Here is a 24,339-nt window from a genome sequence, read left to right on the forward strand (position 1 = left end):
AATGGAAACTGCTGTGAAAAGCTTCTATTAGACTTAACACTGTACAGACAGTCCTGGGTTAAGGACATCTGACTTAAGGACAACCCCTAGACACGAACGGACTGCCTATTACCTAAAATGGCGGACAGCATTTTCCTTCCTTGGGCTGACAAACCGCTGAAGCCATACAATGCTTTCGGGAACCGTTTTCAATATACAGCCTGTTTTCAGCGGTTCCTGAAAGCACTATGCGGCTTCAGCAGTCCGTCAATTTTAATAGGCAGTCAGTTTGTAAATACAAGTTCCAACTTACATACAAATTCAAGTTAAAGACAGAGTTAGGAATGGAACTTGTTCTTAACCTGGGGACTGCCTGTATTCCTACAAGATACCAACCATAAAAAGAGACAGGGTCCCTTCTTAAACACTGATAATCAGTTTTATGCAGAAAACTGTTGTAATGCAAGAAATACTGCTATTCTAATTATGAAAAAAAAACATTTTTTTTCCAGTATAGGTAGTCCTAAACTACCTAAAAGATCACAATTGGGACCAGAACTTCCATTGCTAAGAGATGCAGTTGTTGAGTCACACCCGATTTTATTATCTTTTTTGACATGTTTGTTAAACAAATCACCGTGGTCATTAAATGAATCACACAGTTGTTAAGCGAATCTGGCTTTCCCCATTGACTTTGCTTGTTGGAAGCCCCTGGAAAGTTCGCAAATGGTGATCACATGACCCCGGGTTACATGCCAGTTGCCAAGCGCCCGAATTTTGATAGACCACGGGGATGCTGCTGGTCATAAGTGCAAGGACCAGTCATATGTCACTTTTTTTCAGGCTGTTATATCTTTGAATGGCTGTTAAATGAAAGGTCATAAGTCAAGGACTACCTGTAATCAATCCGGATGCTGATTTATTATGCTCTAAATAAAACTCAAATTGCTGACCATCCTACTGAGGAAATTGGAACAATTTAATATGGCCAAGGTGGTTTTATGTGGACATATATTTCTTACCCAGTTTTGGACTGGAACACTGCTAGTGCAACAGGTGGAACTTAATGAATAGCTGGGGGCATAATTATATGCTAGAGAAAATTATTTTTATTTAAATAACTCAGACCTATCTGTACAGATTATTTAACTTCCAAATTTCTGAATTATATTTTATCATACATCAGACTTGATGATAAATAAAACAAATTATATTTATGACAGTGAAACTTGAGTTCTTAGTATTGTTACTCAATTTTCCTCTTTCAAATGCTTTAGAATATTAGTAAGAAAAAAGCTTAACAATATCTACTGGGGGGAAAAAACTAACATGGAAAAATGAAGCACATTAAAAATATCACTCCTAGAGTTTATACCCATAAAAAAATAAGAATTATAAGTCTTATTTTCTATACCTATTATCTATTCAAACATAAGCTCAAATGCTGGTAAACTCTTATATAAATATTTATCAATAAAGAAGAGCATTCTAAATTCTCTAATATAGTTAAATAGAAGTCAAAGGAAAGAGGACTAGGAATACCCAAGCTCAGCCTCTATCATGTGTTCAACGTAAAGCACAAAATCAGGGACAAACCATAAATACCGTAAGTTATTGTAAGACTGTTTTTCATAGATAGAAACCATTATGTCCATCCTCATATTGCCATCTAACAAAGATAACACTACCTACCCATCAAGTTACAACTCTTCTCTAAAATTTTGAAACGTATGAACATTTTAGCACCTCCCATTTATCCCATTTTTGGAGCATCCAGAATTTATGTTGTCTGCAAATTATTAACAATATGATATAGAAAGACAAAGACTTGAGATTACAAATTTAATTTAAAATAGTAAGTAATCATACCTCATCCAAACCAAACTAAGAATGCTCAATTTAGCTAACATTCAAATTTAAAATCAATCTCTCTCTCTCTCTCTCTCTCATATTATTTGACTCTGTGAGAAGGCTCCAGAATCATCAGCCAATAAAAGAACTTCTTGTCAGCTCCAAAATTATCATTAAAATTAGTATAGAAATGGCATTTAACACTAAGAAAATTACAGGGAATTTTGTCTTCTACTCCATTAAAGTGTTGAAAGGTTGTGAGCAACCTGATACATTTCTGCAAATGCAGCTTAGTTGTCTAGCTCTTAAAGAGTTTTTAGAAAGAACTTACTGTTAGCAACTGATCAAAACATTCAGCTCCATGGTACATTGCTTTTTCATTCTTTATTTGTTGATGGAAATGAGTCTTTAACATACCAGACATTTCAAATGTCCAGTCGTCTCTCACTCACATACAGTGGGGCTTATAGGTTTGTGAACTCTTTTGATTTTCAATATTTCTGCATAAATATAACCTAAAACATGAACTGTTCTCTACTCAAATCCTAAAACTAGATTTAAAAAAAAACATTTAAACAAATGAGTCAAAAACATTATGCTTGTTCATTTCTTTATTGAGGAAAATAATCCAAAGATACAGTGGCAAAAGTATGTGAACCTCTAGGATTATCAGTTCATTTGAAAGGGAAATTAAGAATCAGATGTTTCACCAATGAAATGATAAACAGGTGTGAGTTTGGGAGGTCCTGCCTTATTAAAAGAACAGAGAATTATGGAAATTCTTCACAACACATGTAGAAGTTTGTCATGCTCAAACAAAGGAGATTTCTGAGGAACTCCGAAAAACACTTGATGATGCTCACCAGGCTTGAAAAGGTTAAAAAATTATTTCCAAAGAGTTTGAACTACACCAGTCCATTGTCAGACAGATCCTATACAAATGGAGGCAATTCAACACCACTGTTAACCCTCCAAAGTTAGGTGAGTGGTCAACCAACCAAGATCACACCAAGAGTAAGACAGATAATACTCTGAGAAGTCTCAAAGAACTCCAGGGTAATGTCTAAGGAACTAAAGGCCTCTCTTGCATTGACGAATGTCAATATTCATTACAACCACCCTCAGGAAAACACTGAACAATGGTGTGCATGGCATGGTTGCAAGGAGAAAGCCCATACTCTCCAAACACAACATTGCTGCCCATCTACAGTTTGCGAAAGTCCATGTGGAGAAGCCAGAAGGTTATTGGAAGAATGTTCTGAGGACGGATGAGACCAAAACATAAGTTTTGAGCTTGAATGAAAAGTGTTATACTTGGCAAAGGCAAACACTACATTCCAGCATAAGAACTTTATCCTATCTGTGAAACATGGTGGTGGCAATATCATGGCTTGGCCTGCTTTGCTACCTCTGGACCAGGACAGCTTGTCATCATTGACAGAACTACAAATTCTGAAATGTACCAGCAAATTCTACAGCAAAATGTCAGGGTATCTGTCCATGAACTAAAGGTCAAGAGAAAGTGGGTCATGCAGCAAGACAACAACCCAAAACACACAAGTCATATAACCAAAGCAGAAGTAAGTTAAAGTTTTGCAATAGCCAAGTCAAAGTCCTGACTTTAATCCTACAGAAATATTGTGGAAGTCCCTGAAGCAGGCACTTCATGCAAGGAAGGCCACCAGCATCCCTGAGCTGAAGCTGTTGTGTAAAGACAAATGGGTTAAAATTCCTCCAAGCCGACGTGCAGGACTGATCAACAGTTACTGGAAATGTTTAGTTGCAGTTATTGATGCCCGAGGGGAGGGCACACCAGTTAATGAAAGCAAAAGTTCACATTTTGCCATACACACATGTAGCTTTGGATCATTTTCCTCAATAAATGATCAAGTATAATGGTTTTGATTCATTAATTGGTTTCTCTTTAGCTTTAGGACTTGTGTGGAAAACAGATATTTTTTTTAGGTCATATTTTTGCAGAAATATTGAAAATTCAACAGGGTTCACAAACTTATAAGCACCACTGTATTTAAAGTGTATCAGTGGAGAAAGTTTGTGCTAATACAGAAGTTCAAACTTTACTTTAGAGAGAATCGATAACTTTAATTCTAGTTTAAAAGTAAAGCATCCTATAATAAGCTCACCAACCTATAAAAAGGTCACATATCTCACAATAGTTTAAATAATGTAATACATGGGTTTTTTACCAATATTTTAACAAAGAATTGAAATTGCATCCTAGAAAACAACATGATCTTCATTCATTTCAAATAAACATTGATCTATCATAGAATTCTATATTCAGTACATGAGTAATTACTTAGAAGTTTGTTTTGTATTAGTCATGTTGCATTACAGAGTTCTAGATTTCAGCTCCTAAAATTGCATTCCAGTACACTAAGGATAATTGCCAAAGCATTACTCCGTTTTCTGTCCATTTAAATACTGTATACATGAACAGCACAGAATCAGATAAGCTTTCATGGTTTTTGTCAACTCCAGTTGAGAGAATGCAGTTTTAAAATTTATTCTGATAGACAAATCCATGCACCACTGACCAGCTAAGAAACTAGTTTAATTTGAGAAGTCAGTATATATGTGGGTGTATATAAATAAAAAGCAGCTCTCACATGTTAATTTAAGGCCTGAGGTACTTTTCTGTTGATTGGAGACAATACCAGTCTTTTGAAAATTCACCAAGGAAATATGTGTAAGCTCTGTAAGAGCTGATTTAATTAGTTTAATTTCAAAATTCTATATTCCATTCTCTGCCCAGCATCTTTCAACAAATCAGGTCAATTCATAATTGATACAAAAGCTATGACAACTAATTTTTAGAATGGAATATGCTAAGAAGTCCGTACCACCACCCCACCCCCTGCTCTCCAAAGTATGGTTCTAGCCACAGTTTTGATAGGTTCATCTCTTTTACTGGAATTCCAGTATCCTTGATTCCTAGCCTCTTCATTTTAACACTCACTAAGTGTATCAATGACTGGTCATCCAACTAAAATTGTCAGAATTTTGTCCCAATCTTGAGAGGCTGTGGAAGTCTGGATGGGGAGAACAGGCTTTAGCTCAATCCTACCAGGACTGAGTAGCTATAGGTTTTGGGCCCCATGGGTTCTGAAACTAGAGAAATTTCATCTCTGACCCTGAATGGGATTGTATTACACTGGTTGGATTCAGTAGACAATTAGGGAGTCCTCCTAGACTCACAGCACCTGCTTGAAGAATAGGTAGCAACTATGACCAGGAGAGCTTTTATCCAATTTCATCTTGCACAGCAATTGCTCCCATTCCTTAGACTTAACCATAGTTTCAACTGGGAAACTGTTAGCATCTTAGACCAAACTAAATCCAAAAATGCGAGGGAATTCCTGGAAGCTTGGTATTCAGACAAGGCAGCCATCAACAGGCACATAGAGATAAACAACATCTTCACACTATTCAAAAGAGACAATAAAAAGGAAAACAAAAGACCAGAACATCTTACCAGCAATCATCACCCAGATAAGCAGAGATTAATACCAAGATTATCACCAGACATACAATCAGCAGTAAACAATACCCTAATCAAGGAACTACCAGAGGGAAAAAATAAAACAAAACAAAACCCACATCCCCACCAACACTGGCAGGGCATGCCACTGTATATAAACAGAGTGTAACCCCATTCCATCCTAGCACTGAAGATGTTACCTAGCCAGGTAACAAAACATTTGAAAGAAAACAGCCAAGCTGAGAGAACCCCAAGGACTCCACCATTCCTGACTTCCAGGTGAAGGGGTGGGGGGCTATTTACAGTCATTCACACCTTCACCTCCGATTGAATTACTGCAATGTGCTCTACATGGACTACCCTTGAAGACCATCCAGAAACTTCAACTGGCCCAAAATGCAGCAGTGCAGATAGTTAGTTACCCAATAGGCATGCTTTCTCAGTCTCAGCTCCTACCTTTTGGAATGCTCCCCCGCCCCAATATACAGTTGGCCTTGACTTCATACTTGAGTTAAATAAGCAGAGTTCTCAATTGGTGAGATACAATATATTTTAGTCTTAATCACCATCTAACTGTTTTAGTTTGCTTTAGTGGTATGTATTATTTTTGTTTAATGTTTCTGGATGCTGTCCTATCACATTGTTCGAGTTGAACAGCCATATAAATATTCTAAATTATCTGTTACTGCTACTACAGTTACAGAAGTTGCTAGATACTTCCTTAATTTCAGCTGTAAAGCTATCAATTGTGCAAATATTCATTCAAGAACAATCACCAGCTGGATCTGCTACTCAGAGCAGCTATTAGCTTCAAAAACAGGCACAGCTGCTCTGAGCTTTCTCTTCCTGTTAGGCACATCTAGGCAGGCCAAAAACCTACCAAGAGGTTTTGAAACACCCACACCAAGCCTTTAAGTAGTTGCAGTTGTTTTGTGGTTTTGAGGAGCAATTCTAGAGGCAACCAAAGCAGTTCCTAAAAAAGATTTCCATAATAGCTACATGATGGAATGACATTCAATCCTCCATTTAGGCCATGATTAAAGAAATCTTAACCACTTTTTAAATCACAGTTTGAAAATAGTAAAATTTCTATATGTGTAGATTAAGCCATTTCCAGTCATTACTATACTGTACATTATTTAGTTAAATTGGTTATCTTGGCTGATACTGAAAAGCTAAGTAGAAACACACATGGCTAGTATTTGGATTAAGAGTCCACAAGGTAATACTAGGAATGTAACTAGAGTGAGAAATTTTTAAAAAAATCCAGAAGGCAGAAAATACTGAATCTCATCTATACTGAGATTTCTTGGGAAAAGTATATGTTCATGAAGTCACCAGGAGTCATGCTTAACTTGAAGGATACGTATACTTTCATATATAGTCCATTTTTCATTTGCTAATAATGTCATACTACTTCAGGCAATAGCAGCCAGATGCCTATAACACTATCATTAGACATCTGTAACCATGCTGCTGTATATAATACGAAAGCAGCTGCATGAATGACCACTGTCCTTGAAAACGCAGCATAAATTTAATCCACATATAAAATTTAATTTTAAAAAATCTTTTCATTCAGATAAAATATTCCCAGTGTGAAAATTCCATTAACATTTTATTCATAACATGTACCCTGAAACAATTCATAGAAACAGGGAAAGATTGGATGCTGAGGTAACTGCAGGATATTTATGAATGAAACAAATGCTGTTTTATTTATTTCATAAATTTATATGGCCGCCCATCTCATATACATGAATCTGAGCAGCTAACAATTAAAAATGAAATAAAAAAGAATAAAGAACAAAATTTAAAAACAACATAAATAGCATAAAATAGCAGCCAAGAACATTCATAACATCCCACATTCAAATTAACTATGAAACAGGCTCACCCATACTTTCAGGGCCCCAGACTAAAGGCAAAGCCAGGGTTTTATTACCTTGCAAAAGGACAGCAGGGTCAGGGCAAGTCTAATCTCAGCGGGGCGATATCCCAGAAGGCAGGTGCCATGGCAGAAAACGCTATCTTCCTGGGTCCTGTCAGATGGAACTCTCTCGGAGACAGGACCTGGAGAATTCCTTTCTTAACAGATCTAACAGGACAGGTAGACCCCACTGGGGAGAGATGGTCCCATAAATAACCTAGTCTCAAGCCATGAAAGGGTTTAATGGTAACCACCAGCACCTTGAATTGCACTCTAAAGCACACCAGTAGCCAATGAAACTCGCGGATCAGAGGTGTCACATGTGCTGAATGAGTAGCAACCATAACTGTTCGTGCCACCATATTTTACACCAGCTGAAGCTTCCAAATACTCTTCAAGGGCAGCTTTATGTAGAATGCATTGCAGTAATCCAATCAGGAAGTGACTAAGGCATGAGTGACTGTGAGCAAGGCCTCCCAATCCAGAAACAGGTGCAACTGGCAACAACATGAAGTTGTGCAAAGGCCCTTCTGGCCACAGATACCACTTGCTCTTCAAGTAGGAGCCACAAGTCCAGGAAGACCCCCCAGCTGTGCACAGGATCTGTCTGGGGCAGTGCAACCACATCCAGAACAAGAGATGGAATGTCCCCAGAACTAGGAGATCCTAAAACCCAAAGACACTCAGTCTTACTTGAGTTAAGCTGAAGCCTGTTGTTCTCCACCCAGATCTCTACAGCCTCTAGACACCAACACAGGACCTGTACAGCATCACTTGGATGGCCCAGGGTGGAGATACATAACTGGGCATCATCTGCATATTGATGATACCTCAACCTGAACCAACAGATGACCCTACCCAATGATTTCATGTAGATTTTTATTTGTTTAAGAAGCTGAAAGGTAAAGTTATGTACATATCCTAATTTGCTCTGAAACACATAACACCTATTTCTATTTTCAGATTCAAATTTGACATTTCTTACAATAATCTTTTTTTCATTTCAACTAATGAAAATCCCATGCTATATTATTTACAAAAATTGATTTTTAAATAGCAACACTTAATATTGATTTTGTGGGCTTTTTAAATGCAATTGTAGCTTACTTTGTTGTTCAAATTAAAAGTCAAATCTAAAGATTCGGCCTCATTCTGGCATATCACACTGAGCTCCAATAATGGACTGTCACATCCCCCCAGGGATCTGGGAGGCATACTTTTGGGAACTCTACATGGACATCTCTGTTGAAAATGGATGCCCTAGCTGAATTATAAAAAAACCTGCCAATGTGGGAACCAGTGACAAAGTCAGAGATCGAGAACCTTATTGCCCAACTACAACCCCTAATCCTTCCAGCAGTTATTAAAAATGACCTGGACTTCTGGGCCTCTACTCTGGCTCCACTCTTTACCTGCACTGATACCTATGGCCCAGTCCCCAAGGACTGAGGGCTTGTGATCACTGTCCCTATATATATAAAAGGGGAAAAGGATGATCCTACTAATTATAGACCAATTAGTCTCCTCAACACAATCAGCAAACTCTGTGCAAGATACCTACAATGGAAATTGCAGGACTGGCTGGAACAAGAAAACATACTAGCAAAGGAGCAAGCTGGTTTTAGGCAAGGCCAGTCCACCATTGATTAACGCATAGTACTCCATCATCTCATTGAAAAATACTCCTCCCACAACACAACCTCCGTCTATGCCACTTCCACAGACTTCAAAGTAGCATTTGATTCCATATCCCAAGCTAAATTGTGGGAAAAGCTGGAGGCATTCTCAACTGACAGATGTCTACTTCATTTAATACAAATTCTACATGAAGGGACCTCACTCAAAGTGAAATGTAACCCTCAGGGCTATCTCACCAGTGCTACTGAAACTGAAAAAGGTGTCAAGCAAGACTGCATATTGACCCCACTCTTACTCAATTTCTATAGCAACTCCACGTTGAGCTATTCTACAACACAGACAAAACTTTCTGGAAGCCACATCTCTATTCTACTCTATGCAGATGACACAGCAATACTTTCAAGAACACCTACAGGCCTTAAAAGATCACTGAAAGCACTAGTACTGCAAGGAAAACCAGCTAGAACTCAAGTATCAGAAAACTAAAATCATGGCATTTGCCAAAAGGTTCAAAAGCCATTCCTGAGACATAGACGGCCACAAGATTAAGCATGACTCCTGTTTTAATTACAGTACCTAGAAGTAGTCCTTCATTTTAGTTGCAGTAGGAAAGCCCACAGGAACTACTTTGCTGAAAATGCACAGGGGAACTCATCTACCATCTTTAAATTCCTTAAGACAAGAGGTGGCCACCACATACCTGCAACTCTCAAATTATTTGAAACCAAGCCAATAACACAACTTCTCTATGGCTCCCAGCTAGGCCTTTTCTCCAATTTTGCACCATTAGAACTTGTACAATCCAAATTTTTAAGATCAGAGACAGAATTCTTGAAAGTGGAGGTAGAGTGTGGGTGACCATACTCAACTATTGGCTCAAGCTCTTTTTTCCCACTTGGCCTTACCCCATGAGTGATTTTTAATCCACATGGAAATAGGAAGTGGTAACTAAAATCTCATCCTTGAGCTTCTCTCCACATCTTCTATTCAGCATGGGATATGATCAGGCCAAGGCATTTATTAAACAGCATGCAGAAGACATGGAGGACAAAATGGATCTAGCCAGGACCCCAAACTTTATTCCTAGTGAATCCAAGAGTTACTCTGAATCTCCTATGGCATACCTAACTATACTCAAAGTACTTAAACACAGAAGGGCCTTTACTCTGGCACAATGTCATGCCCTTCCCTCAGCTGTCCTTGAAGGCTGATACAAGAAGATTCCTTACCCGAAGAGACAATGCCCCTGTGACTCTGGACGCACAGAAACAACAGAGCATGTATTTCTCCAGTGCCTGTACTACAGAGACATTTGTACTAACATCATCTCACCATTACTGCATAAATGCCCAGGGCACACAGAACAATTTTACACCACCCTGTGATGGTATACAATTTCAGATACCAACCCTACTACAACATACAATGTTGCCAGGTTTTGTGCAGCAGCCCTCAAAATTCATCAGTTTATACCTGTGCTATAAACTAGATTTAATGAACACCTGCTTTGCCTTATTAGAGTGCTTTGTAACTTGACAGGGTCTTCCACATATTAATTTTTTATGCTCCCCTACACCTATCTAATACTCCTACCCCTTCTTTTAGATTTTTGCTTTTTATATATACTTTTAGTTTTTAATTCATACATCTTTTATATCTTCTAGCTTTTCATTTTTTTTTTAGATTTTAAATTGTTATTCGATGTATCCTTTATACATTTTTAATGACTATGCCCCACTTTTCTTATGCTGGTCTGTGACCGTAATAAAGATTTGATTTAATCTCAGATTAAAAGTATGTCATCTTATTAATATAGCTTAATGGTAAACATTTCTCTTGTATTCATATGAATTTCAGAATTACATGACTTTGAGCACTGTAGATACTCCACAACTGTGAAGGCAATAATCAGGTGGCAAACACTATGTAATCGGCTACAATTTGAACATATAGTTTCGATGCCATTAATAACATAGATACTTTTTCCTCATGTATTGAGAAACAAAGAAATTCCTCATATTCAGTTTTATAACTTTCAAGATAAGGAATATCTATAACTCCATATAACTAGGTAAAAATCTGCAGTATTTTTTAGGTAAAAAAACTGAAGTTGTTAAGAATAGTGAAGACCTGTTTACTGAATGATAATCAGGTTAAAAAAATTATAAAATGCAATTAAAGTCTATTTTTTATCTTGAAAAATTTCCAATTTTTTATAGTAGTTTTTTAATTGCCAAAGTGTGTTTGAAGGCTTTGGTTTTTAAAAGATTGTTTACTATCTGCAGCATATGTATTAGAGGTAATCATTGATTCACAGAATAAGTCAGGAAACAGTTTTGTAAACGGCCACCTGCAGGCTCCTCTGTTATCAGTGAAAAGAACTGCCTCCTTACCAGTTCATAGGAAAGTATTTAGAAAGAAATTAAGGAAGTTTCTGGTTATTGGGAGATTAAAATGGTTCTAAACTGAAACAATTTAGAACTTCCTATAAACTCTACCTTTTTCATCTCAATGAATCTTGTTAAAGGAGGCTCTGTGCAAATCTTTACTGGAAGAAATATTTTCAGTTTCAGGCAACTACCAAAAGCTTGATGTGCAATCAGGGATAAGATTTTTAAGGAACCTGTACATTTTTTGACTAGTTGTTTTCTCTATAAGGAAATTATGTTATAGCAATCTACCTCTTTTATAACTCTTAATCATGTATTTATGATTTTAATTTGATGTAAGCCGCCCAGAGTCCCCCATTGTGGGGAGATGGGCGGGGACAAGTCCACTAAATAAAAATAAATAAATAAATACCTGGAAAAAACAATGATATTTTTGATAAGGAACTACTGGCTATTAAGGAATGCTTTTAGCACTGGTGTCATTTCCTCCAAGGCACTGGGTACTATAGAGATCCAAACTGACAAGAATTTGGTATACTTACAAACTTCTAACCAACTCCAACAGCACCACATAAGATGGGCAAAAGCATTTGGAGTTTTGTTATTGTTGTTTTAACTTCTTAAACCTACATTCTTAACTTACTGAACCAGCAGGCTGACGCTTTATCAATAGCTAGAACATTTCTTACCAATCCTCCAATCTCCATTTCCCACAAATTTTTGGACTCCTCCTTCAAGAATTGGTACCAGAACAGTTCCTGCTTCTTTAACTGAGTGAATCAGAGCAAAATGTAAGTAGGACCCTCATGTGAGGATTCAGACAGAGCCACTGCTTTCTCCCTCCCTCTTTTCTTAGAAACAGGGTTAACTGCACCAGAACAACCAGTTATATATTTCTCCTTCCTTTAGAGAAGTGTTGAAGCTAGGCCACAACAACTAGTCAAACTGAACCATCTCCCTTTCCAGACTTTTGACAGGCTCACAGTATGGTAGATGTCAAGATTTATGTTCCTTTCTGTCCCACTAATTACAAGCTTCTGATTAGCAAAAGATACTTGGGGTGTAGAGAAGCAAGTAAATGGTCTTGGGGGATATATTCAGAAGCTGTTACAGAAACACAAAAGGTCAAAAGCATTCCTTAAGCCCTAGGAAAAAAGGCAGTATTAGGAAGAGACTCAGGCTGGCTTTCCCTTACTCACTGGAGTATAAGAGGAAGGGAGGAAAAACACAATCAGATTTGCAAGATTCTATTAATATAGCCTATCTCAATAAAGTTCTGTTCTAGTCTTTTTGTTGAAGTCTATTTCCTGATCTTGACAACCTCAAAGGGCCATACAGGGGGGATATAGTTTCCTTGGACTTTATAAAAGACCTTCTATGTGCTAAAGACAACCCATTTCATTCCCTGCTGTAGTCTCCCCCGCCCGAAAACAGTTTATACATTCATTCAATAAGTTTTCTAGTACCATAGTTGGCCTGCTTATCTAATTTCTGACAGATTTAATGCATAATTTTGGAAAATTTTATTTCAACCATTAAAGATAAAGTTCCATTTATCATTTACCCATCATCCACAGTAAGCTGGAGAAACGGAAAAGACGAATAACATCTTAGAGCATATCTCTGCTGCCATGTAAACTTCCAGCAGGACAATTGGTCTGATCTTCTGGCTATACTTGAGTTACTCAGACATTGCTATTTCAGGCCACCTGTAGCTATTAACCATCCCTGCTGCCAAATTTTTCAGCCCTCCACCGATTCAGAGGTCTACCATTTTCTCCAGGAACTCAAACCCTCTCAGCACTTCCTTACTGAATTGTACCAAAACATCTTACAACTGTTCTCCTGACCATCAGCATTAGAAAAACTACTCCGTCATTGTTAGAAATAATGCCTAGCTTTCTACTGGATTTCTCCTCTTCATATAACTTCTAGGAAGCCAGATGTTTCTGTATTACTGGCAGCTCTGCACTCTGAGGAAGAGAGAGGGGCTGATATACAACTAATGGAGAGTACAAGAGAGACAGCTGTACAACTGACAGCCTGAAAAGGTCCCTCTTGAAGATAAGGGGAAGAATTCTAGAATGGATTGAGTACCTGAAAAAGAAGAATAAATTGAAACCTTCTCCTTGATGTCCTTAATCAGGAGAAAGGTGTGCATCTCCTGGAATATCTCACAGATTCCAGCTGAAGAAAAAATGGAAACTGCTTCTTACTGTCCTTAGTATGAGAAAGGAAATATAGCAAGGCCTGAAAAAAAGAGAGATGTTGCCTACTCCAGTCAAAGAAATGGAAATTCCACATGACTTTCTGATGTCCTTGGATCAGAGGGATGATAAAGAGGTCTGAAAGAGTGCAGATCTCATAAACTCCAGGAGAAAATATGGAAACTGAAAGAGGAACCCAGTGCCCTCCAGCCACCCATAATCAGAAGAAGGGAGATAGATATCTGCTATAGAGATTCAGAGAAAGTAGTATAAGACCTGAAGCTGGTGAAGGTAGAAATCAGAAATTCCCAGGTTAGAGAGGACCAATATGTAAACTTATCTCAGCCATTCAAGGCCACCAAGAAAATTACCTAGTAACTACCAAGTATCAGTTAACTTGTAGAGGAGGAAAGAAGAAATCAAAAGCTTACATGGTGGAGCATAAATAAATAAAGGGTTTTAGCTGTTTGTTCTGTAGCGGGCAATCACTCTAATCTAAAGCGTCTTCTGCCGAGTCAAACTAATGGCTGAATAAAGAATTGTTTGGAAAGTTGTCACTTGCTCATATGTCTTTACGTGTAGTTTGACAATTAGAGTCCCTTCCAGAGTCAAAAGTAACTCTTTTCTTTGTAAAAGAGAACTTAGGAACCAACACAGAAACTGTACATTGGATATATTCCTGACAAGGAACCAGTAACATAAGTGGTTTTCTTGAATTACTGTATGTGACATAAAGTTGCATGAATGCTAATACTGTTGTAGCATTTAATGCTTACAGAAGTACTTATGACACTAAAGTGTAAATTCATCTCATCAAAGAAATACCAAATTTTGGATAGGGCTTTGCTGAATCCACAGCTCTTACCCATTTTTTTCTAAAACAAATTATTTGAATATATTAGTTGCCCAACCCAATGGACCATATGGTAGTCATGTTCCATTATTAATACAATTCTGTATCAGGAATTAAATATAGTTGCAGAAGTACAGATCAATCTCTACGGATTCTGGTATAGCTGTTTTGGGAATTTCCACAAAGGATCAAGCCACAATATTAAAGAATATTTTCTGTCATCTCTTTACCTACTCCTGGGGACAAAAAGCTGAAATACTGAAAATATTCAACTGTCCCCACTACACCACCAAAATGATGAGAAATATGAAACATTATTTTTGTAGACAACTGTCACATCAACGGTTATCTTCACCAATTCATTTTCAATCAGAAGCATTGTAAAGCAGGTGTATCTTTTCTAGAGGTACACATCTGCTTTAGAAGCTGCTCCTAAATAACTCCACAAATATGTAGTAAGGAGAAGCCAGAAGCAGGATCCAAAATAGCGACATGAGCTCATAAAAAGAATATGGCAACTCTATTTCTTCAGTAAATACACACTCCCATGTTTCTAAATCACCTGTTTCAAAGGAACATACACAGTTTAATGGAGATTAATCCTAACCAGTTAGGGCTTCTACTAAATATCAAAGTTGACATCTGATTTAGGTCCATTATTTTATACTGCTAGTAACTCCCAATCCCTAATTTGATTGTGTATGCCTGATTTCCTTACTTTATGATTTATCTTTAGAAGTTATTCTATTTTTTATTAATACTATTTGTTAAATTTAATAAGTATATTTTTTCAATCAACTGCTGTTTTACTATTTTATACATTTCAACAATATTATAAAGACAAATTTTCAGATATAAAGAAATGACATATATAATTATGAACAGGAACACAAACTATTAGGTTAATCTAAAATGCTAAAATCATCTGATTTCAGAGTTAAATGCTATTTCAAGGGGCATTTGTTGGCTGAGAGAAATTAAATGCTTTATATACTGTTAAGAGAATTATATTAGGTATGATTTGTGTTTCTCTATTCCAAAATGTATCATTATTTTGTTATTCTTTTTCTGATTTAAACTACTGTGCATATAAAATTAGTAGAAATAGTATGGATGATTATTACAATGAGTATTTATTTGACAAATTTGTAGCCTGTCTTTCTATCAAAAGATTGAGCAAACATGTAAAAATAGCAAAGAGAAACCAGCCTAATCTTCTTGGCAGGAAGTTCCAACATTTATATAGCATTTTCAGGGATGTTAAGTGCTTCTGGTTGACTTATTGAACCATAATCCTTACAACATCCCTGTTCTCCTGGGTGAAAAAACTGAGGCACACAATAGCTTACCCAAGAACATGTACTGAACTCATGGCACAAATCGTATTTGAATCAAACTAAAAGTGAATTACACTTTTCTTTCTAATTGTTTTCCAAAAATCAAACAGATTTTTTCTTTTCATTGTAGTCCCATTTGATTTCCTGAAATATCCACAATTTTAGCTTTGTAGTCTTTGAAAGCTGATATGATAGACTAACATGCACAAAAGCAATAAAGAAGTCTCGTGTTCACTGTTTTACTGTTACTTAAACTATAACTGCAAAAGGATCCTGTATTTCATCTATGGAGGATCAAGAGATTTCTGTATATTACTCTCTCATGTTCAGCAGCCCACCCACGCCACTATTAGTCCTGTTTATCAGGAAAAAACACTTCCATAATTTCTTGCTTTTAAATTGAGTTATCTGATAAGCTGCCATAATGGTCCATAAATCAGGTAGTATAACGCAGATACAAGTACTCACACTGCTTTATTTTTATGTTAAGAATGGAACCATATTATATCACTAAAAATCAGAGACTGAAGCATAAAAGTATCACCTTCAAGTCCCCTTTTTATATTCTAAAAATTCAAAAATGTATATTCTTCCCAGAAAGATTCAGGCTAAAATAAAGTCATTCACTTTGGCTAGAGACTTTTTTTTTTCTTTTGCTCTGGATGAGGTATTTGGACAGAAAAAGAAACAAAATGCAGAAAATGGGAAATGAGAATTTAAATCTGCTTGAAAATTAAATCAAAGAATATTAATAGGTAATATTCATTTGTAACACACTAAACATGATTAGGCATCAATATGCAAGCCTTGTGAAGAAGTGTACATTTAAGGAAACATAATTAAGATTATAATGTAAATATATCTAAAGCTGTTGAAATTACTGAATAAAAATGTTGATTTTGTATTATGCTGTACTCTAAAAGCTAGACTGATATTGTGTACATAAAGTTACAATGGTATCACATAAAAATTTTCAGAACCTAAGCATTCATGATACTTAAGGGAATATAGACTATTAGAGACATAATCATCAACCACATTTTACATAAAAGCAGAAAGTTTAGTAAGTTCTTGCTGTAAAAAATTATATAAAAAATTGTAACAAATGATTTCAAAGAATTTTTTACAAATGACTTGGTGTCAACTCATGGTTGGTGTGGGTTTTAAATAATGGTTTTTGAATAATAATCTTCCATGCATAGCACAATGAACTTGTAATTTTACATTTTAATGAAGTTAACTAAATTTAAATCTAAACACAAGGGGTTTATTTTCTTAACTTTAATTTTCGAAAAAATGTTTACTCTCTTCCAGATGGTAAGATTAAATTACATAAACACTGTCAGCAAGTTGAATCCTCAAATGTATTCATTTCCACCATGGAAGCTTCAAAACCTATCTATAATTTTGTTACTGATGTTTGGAAACAGCTGTAGCTGACATGGCTCTGCGCTATATATGTCAGCATTACACGATTAAATATTCTTGGCCCCAATGGGTAGGATCAGTGCTGTTAGCAAAAACTAGTGGAAAAATAAAAAAAATTTATTACAGCATAAATGTATCTTTCCATTACTAATAAACAGAAAGGTCAACAATGCTGCATTTAGCTTTCCTTAAGATACTGTTATTTAGTCTTCTGACATATACTCTTTTAAAAATAAAATAAAATAAATAAAAGCTGCCCATTTGTATAAAGAAATAACAGAAAACTGAAAATGCACCTAATGAAAAGTTTTTATCTATTAAAGTCTATTTTAGGTTAAGTAAACAGTATTACAGAGAGCCAGTTTGGCGAAGTGGTTAAGGCACTGGTCTAGAAACCGGGAGACCATGAGTTCTAGTCCTGCCTTCCACATGAAGCCAGCTGACTGACCTTGGGCCAGTCATTCTCAGCCTTAGGAAGTAGGCAATGGCAAACCACTTCCAAAAATCTTGCCAAGAAAACAGCAGGGACTAGTCCAGGCAGTCGCCAGGAGTCTACACTGATTCAAAGGCACATAAACACACAAACCACATACAAACAGTATTACTGTTTGAATAGAAATATTAAGCATGGACTTTATGTATTCCGAAAGCTAGATTTTAGAATACTGCACAATATTTGAATATTTTTAAGTTCAGTAGTGTAATAGCAGGTCATTATTTAACAATATATATAAAACACTGGATTTAGGCAAAAATATGTCTCTTGATATGTTATTTGAATCTATTTTACAAAGGAATCCATTTATAATATATTTGTAGCACATTCTTGTTAGTTGTAGACTAACCAAACATAATATGCACGTACATATAAATCTATGTTATCGCTACTAACATCTCTTATGAATTATTCATAACATGTAGATTATTGTACATATTTAGGAACTGACACCAAACATCTGGAAGGAGTGTGTGTTTAATAATAGCAAACCATTTACTCCATATTTTCTTTCGAATATAATGGTAAAAGGTCAATTCTCTTATAACTTCAATAATTACACTAGGAATTCAATATCTTCTATAATTGTACGATGTGCTTTCAGAAATAAAAAATATATACCAGCAATAAATAAATACGGCTAAATTTATAGAAATATATAAAGAAAGAAATAGAAAGAGGGATGGGATGATGATGATGATGATGATGATGATGATGATGATGATGATAACAGCAGCAGCACTCATAATAGCTATTTTTTTTCCTTTGAATCAGTCTTGACTCCTGGTGACAACACAGACAACACTTTTGGCAACGTTTTTCAGAAATGGTTTGCCATTACCTTCTTCCTAAGGCTGAGAGAGAATGACTGGGCCCAATCAATCAGCTGGCTTTGTGCCTAAGGCAGAATTAGAACTCATGGTCTCCCAGTTTCAAGCCAGGCGTCTTTAACTATTACATTACACTGGCTCTCAGTAGAAAATAATAAAGGTAAATCAGTTAAAATTGTTTAAAATAAAAATATTCACTAATTAAAAACCAACTCCTACTTATTACTTAAAAGGAAAATATCTATTTTCAGGGATTTCCAAAGCCTAAGAAGGTCCTCTCTCATTTCACTACAATAAAGGTATATACTATTATTGATATTGTTATCCATTATATACCTTCTATGGTTAAAGGACAGAAAAAAATGTCTTTCCAAGCTTCTTAAAATCCATTCAGTGCTTTGAATCATCCCTTGGAAGCAAAATGATAGTGAATATAGCCAAAATAACTATTATATCCAGAGCAGATGGCAGGACCTAGCTGACCTTGGCTGATCTAAAAAAAAAGCTAGGGATTCTGGAGCTGATAATATTAAGATGGAAGACCATTAAGAAATCCAAGGCCACAGGACAAATTGGGAAATTAAAAAAAAAATGCTTAGAAAAAGACAATGCATGTGTATTGTTGCCAAAAACCTATATGATAGTGCCCATTTATCAATAAGAGTTGGCCCCAATTCAAGGAGTTATCTTTACCTTTAAAGCTATTATAACAAGACAATTTCATAGATTTTTTAAAATTTATAGTCAGAGACTACAATATATTCACCAACATACACAAAACTAAAATGATGTGACACAGAAAACATATATAATTATATATAAATTTTATATATAAAATATAAAATTGCACAGCTGATGGCATCACAACTGAACAGAATTTTACAACCTTTAAGGAACTGCAATTGACCTATCAGCTAGAAAGAAAATAATTTCCTTTTCTGAATGTCTATGCTTATTGATTATAAAGGCATTATTAAATCATCCTGTCAGGTTGTATAAAAGTACATGATTTAACTTACCCAGTACAGCAGGGGCAGAGGTGCTCTTGAAAAGGATTGTTAAATCTTCTTCCATCAGTGATGAGAACAAAACATCAAATCTGGCTAAAACCAGTGCTCTCCTATGAGTTGGACACAGAATGTTAGCAAGATAAGGGGTAGCTCAAAATGGTTTTCCATACAATACCCACCATATATAGGATAGAATTAGAACTTAAATAATTCTGCAGATCTGCTCCAGAAATTCACTTTTCATAAGACGTTCTTGAGACCAACTAAAATCAAATACTGGGCAGATGATAATTTTAGCTTTAAATTAATACCTACCAACTGTGATATAAAATTATCTTGTAAAATCAAAGGGGGAGGGAATATTAATTTACACCAAAATTTTAAGCAACAAAGTCACATATAAACCTATATAAATATTAAACTGGATACGCACCTCAAAGCCCTTAAATATTTAGACTAGATAGACTCAAGACTAGCCCAATTATCATATTTACAGATCTAATCATCACAGACCAAATGACTTTGCCCTGTAGATTTTTACTGCCCCGGGATATAAGTTGTAACTTTCAGTTTACATAATATAAAATGTTATTTGTAAAACTGGTGCAGATGATAACAGAAGAGACCCTCACACATTTAAAGATCTCAGAGTGACTGGATAAAGATATAAATTTTCTAGGATGGTAAATCACAGTGGTTTTGGAAAGTCAACTTTTTTGTTGTTATTGGTGACTAGGATTTCCTCTCTATAACAGAGTGAATGTGCCTAAAGATACATCCCAAGGCCATTTTAGATGTGTAAAAATCTCCCTACAAAATAACAAAGACAGCTCTACTGGCCAATCTAGGGAGGTAAAATTCTGGTTCTGAAAAGACTTGCACCATATAACTAAGATAAAATTAAAAAAAAAAATAGATGTCAAGAGGCATCCTTGTTTCACCTCTTTTTAATAGTAATTAAAGGCAAAAAAAAAGAAGAAGAATTCCCTGGATGGCTACAACTAACCTGCTTTCATGCAATTTTTATGTTCAAAATCAGGAAATACCATTCAATGGAGAAAGCAGCCAATTTCTCCCAAAGCTTATTCTGGGTATTGAATCAAAAGCTGTTTTGAGATCAATGAAAGCAATATAAAAATTGTCCAGAGGTCAGAAAATATATCTGTCAGCTAAATAATAGAGAACTGGGCATTGATTGAAAGTTGATCATCCTTCCCTGAAACCAGTTGCGCCACTGACAAAATACTATCTTGCAAACATCCAATCCACTGATTTTTCAGAAAGGTGCCAGGCATACAGCTTACTCAGAATGCATAGCAAACTTATTGGACAACAGTTTGATGGGGTATTCTTTTGTCCTTTTATATATAATTTAATTGTAATTAGTGTGTTCCAGTCTGCTGGTATCTAAAATAAATTATCTGCATTTGTTGCCATTATTGGTGTTCACCAATCCATGTTCACCAACATTCAGTTGAGATGAGTCTCTCCCCATGGCTTTGAAGTTTTTATCTGTAAAATAAGTTTAGTAGACTCACAGGGAAACACCAGGACCCAGTTTGTAATAACTTCAGAGAAAAGCAAAGACATAACATTGTCCTTGTAAATATATTTGACCTCAGAGAAAATGATATAGTGGGACTCAGCAGGGACTTTCAGTAAAGCAGGGACTACAAAGACTTAATTTTAATATCAGGACAACTTTTTTCCAGTTATCGTTCAGGACCTGCAGCTTTTTGGTATTGTTTTTAATGGGTGCTTGTAACATTTCTTCCTCTCTAAGACAATACCCATTTATGGCAAGGTGCTGGTGACTTTATAAGACCTAAGACTTCCGACTAATCTAGCCCTGGTTTCAGTGCATTTGTAGTCAACCAAAGCTTGGAATTATTCTTAGCCTTGAAATTTTTGTCTACAGCTTTAGCCAGGACCTCCTGGAAGCTAGATATTAGGAACTGAAATTCATGTAAAAAAGCAGAAGCTGCCCAGCCCAGTTAGAAACAGTGCAAAAGCTGTAGAGCTTCATCTGAATTAAGGTAAAGTAATGTGAAACGTTCCTTAAATGACCCAGTTCTTCAATGCCTAATTTTACAATGAGCATAAGATGATCACGATCAGGGTAACAATCAGCTGGAATTGAACTGAGGATGACCCAGTTCTTCAATGCCTAATTTTACAATGAGCATAAGATGATCACGATCAGGGTAACAATCAGCTGGAATTGAACTGAGGATGCCAAGAATAAATTGACAGTACTTGTGCAACAAGTACTGTGAGGAGTCAGTCACTTTCCTGATTTTCCTCTCAACTGCTAAATTTTATATTCTTATTTAATCATCAGAAACAACCTCCAGTCCCCATGATTAACTTCTGAGTTATTAGAGCAGGATTATATGTATCCTATAACAATACTAGTTTATAGTTTGGCTGCAGTAACATTACAAATGCTTTTCATAACCTAAAGTGTTTTTGCAAATTGCATGGTTTTTGCAAAATAACACTTTCTCACTAACTTTAAGCCTTCTTTGAGAGAATATACATGAGCTACTAGGTGTTATCTAAAACCTTTTGACATCCAAGTAAACAAAGTTCTCCTCCAAAGACTCCTGAATACAGTGGTACCTCGAGTTACAAACACCCCTCCTTACGAATTTTTCAAGATATGACCAGCTCCGGCCCCAAAAATTTACCTCGACTTGCGAACTCCGCCTCGAGTTACGAACCGGATCCACGGCCATTTTCCCTATCACACGGTCGCGGCTTCCTGTGGGCGAGATCGCGGTAGCAAGGAGACGTTCGGTGAGGCTTGTGGTGTGTTTTGTGGCATTTGGAAGGTGTTTGGTGTGCTTGTCAGCATGGCTCCAAAGAAAATGCAGAGCAGGCTTGGCAAGAATAAGGCTATGAAGAAAAAAGTGACGATCGAACTTAAGGAGGACATTATAGAAAAGCACGATCGTGGTATTTGTGTGACTGATCTGGCCTTGGAGTACAAGATGGCGAAGTCGACCATCTCGACTATTTTCATGTTTTTGTGGTTTAAAAATAAAATGCATATGTTTCAGAACTGTTTAACCGTATGTATTTACATTGAACCTTATGAGGGAAATTTGCCTCGTGGTGCGACCAAATTCGGAGGGCGGATTAGCCGTATTTACATTGAACCTTATGGGGAAATTTGCCTCGTGGTGCGACCAAATTCGGAGGGCGGAACAGTTTAACCGTATTTACATTGAACCGTATGGGAAAATTTACCTCAAGTTGCGACCAACTCGAGTTGCAACCAGAGTCACGGAACGGATTAAGTTCGTAACTAGAGGTACCACCATCTTACAATCATAGGAAATAAAGACAGGTTAAAAATAAAGAACAGGATGCAGTGAATTCTCATAATACAATTAAAAAGTATGCTGCCCCTTCCCTTCTCTGTAAACTTCTGTTTATAAATGATTTGTAGTTAATCATAAAAAGTCTATGTTGATGCACTGAGCAAAAATAATTTAACATAAACTAAAAGTGACTGATCAGGAAGGGATCTTGGAGAACACAAGAGTTTCCCAAGATCCCTTCCTCTTTGAAAGCAATGACTCAGTGTAGGATATACCATGAACTGTGGAATAAGTCAGCACTAGATAAGTTCACATGACATTTCAAGAAATGAACTATTGTTTATAAGAGCTATTTAAGATAGTTTAGCTGTTGTTTATAAGAGGCTGAGTTATATAGCTTTAATAGCTATTTAATAGTAAATGACTTTGGCAAACCATATATGGGTTCACATATAACAGTAAGTATTCCAGATTGGGGGTTATTAGGAAAACTCCTTTTTTAAAAATCCTGCCAATATCATAATATCTTTATACAAATCTAAACTTGCCCTTTGGATTTAATAAGCAAACCAATGAGGTCAGACTAAACATCTCAGATAAAATAATACCATGCCCTGATCCAATGTTCATCTTACCCTAAGACACAAAATTATTTCTGTTAAAGAACAAATAAAAACAAACCTACCATGTGCTAAGTCAAACTGATACCAATAGTGCCCAAGTTATAAATGAGACATGTCCTTCAGCTTTTGTAAACAGCAGGAGGACTGAACATAATAAATGGCAACTAAGTCAGGTATATGGAGATAACTTATCCTTCCAGATAGCGTGGATTACAGCAGGACAGAATGCTTAAACTACTAACAAAGATTCCCTAAACTTACTAAAACTACATGGCATAGTGTATTTGCAAGAAACTTAGATCCCAGAAAATCTGTCTGATACAATTTATTTAGTTGGTTTTAGATTACTCCAGCAAGGAACTGCGATGTGATCATATTTGGAATATTTTATTTTTCTCTGGCCATCATAACTTGTTCTATTCTTTTAGATTACTTTAGCTTTAAGGTTTCAAAGATATGGACAGAGTGTATTTTCAGTTAACCATATCTCATTCTGGCTAAAGATATGTCCTAACCAAGCTACCGAATTTACCTTTTCAAGAAGAGCATTTGGCCCTCATTCTCTCCATTCTGAAGAGTAGTTAAAACACATATATTCTGCAAGAATGAAGTTAATGATTTTAGGTTTGTGTATTATAAAGTATTTTTGCTTTGCTTTTTTGTTTGTAAATCATTTTTGTACTTCTGTATTTGTTCTTTGTTGCCTTAAGCATCCCAAAACATGATAGAAGTAGAATGGCTAAATAAACAAAGTAAATTTTGAAAAGGGCAACCAAATAATTAGGGCAAAGCACTATGAGAAGGCATAAATGCTCAATGTGGATATCTTTGAAAGGAAATTTGATCAACTGCTGTAGAGTAAGATTGTTAAGGCTTGTTACTCCAGATGTATTATTAGCGTGGATTCAATTTAAATCAAATTGATTTATTTGGGAAAAT

At 36.0% G+C, this 24,339-nt stretch overlaps 1 protein-coding gene across 7 annotated transcripts in view; it reads right to left on the reverse strand.

Annotated features, from left to right (window-relative positions):
* Window positions 1-24,339, reverse strand: part of TENM3 (teneurin transmembrane protein 3) — a 470,513-nt gene that overhangs the window by 430,266 nt on the left and 15,908 nt on the right. For 6 of the 7 annotated variants that reach the window (XM_088131955.1, XM_088131950.1, XM_088131944.1 and 3 more), the window contains exon 2: window positions 19,461-19,561. The exons of the other annotated variant lie outside the window; for it this stretch is intronic. The gene's annotated coding sequence lies outside the window, so the exon portion shown is untranslated. The remainder of the gene's footprint in view (window positions 1-19,460; window positions 19,562-24,339) is intronic. 7 annotated transcript variants of the gene reach the window in all.

Source organism: Python bivittatus, unplaced genomic scaffold, assembly GCF_059951505.1.
Source record: "Python bivittatus isolate LINGU-HERP-01145 unplaced genomic scaffold, Pbiv_v1 ctg000070_np1212, whole genome shotgun sequence".
NCBI classification, from domain to species: domain Eukaryota; kingdom Metazoa; phylum Chordata; class Lepidosauria; order Squamata; family Pythonidae; genus Python; species Python bivittatus.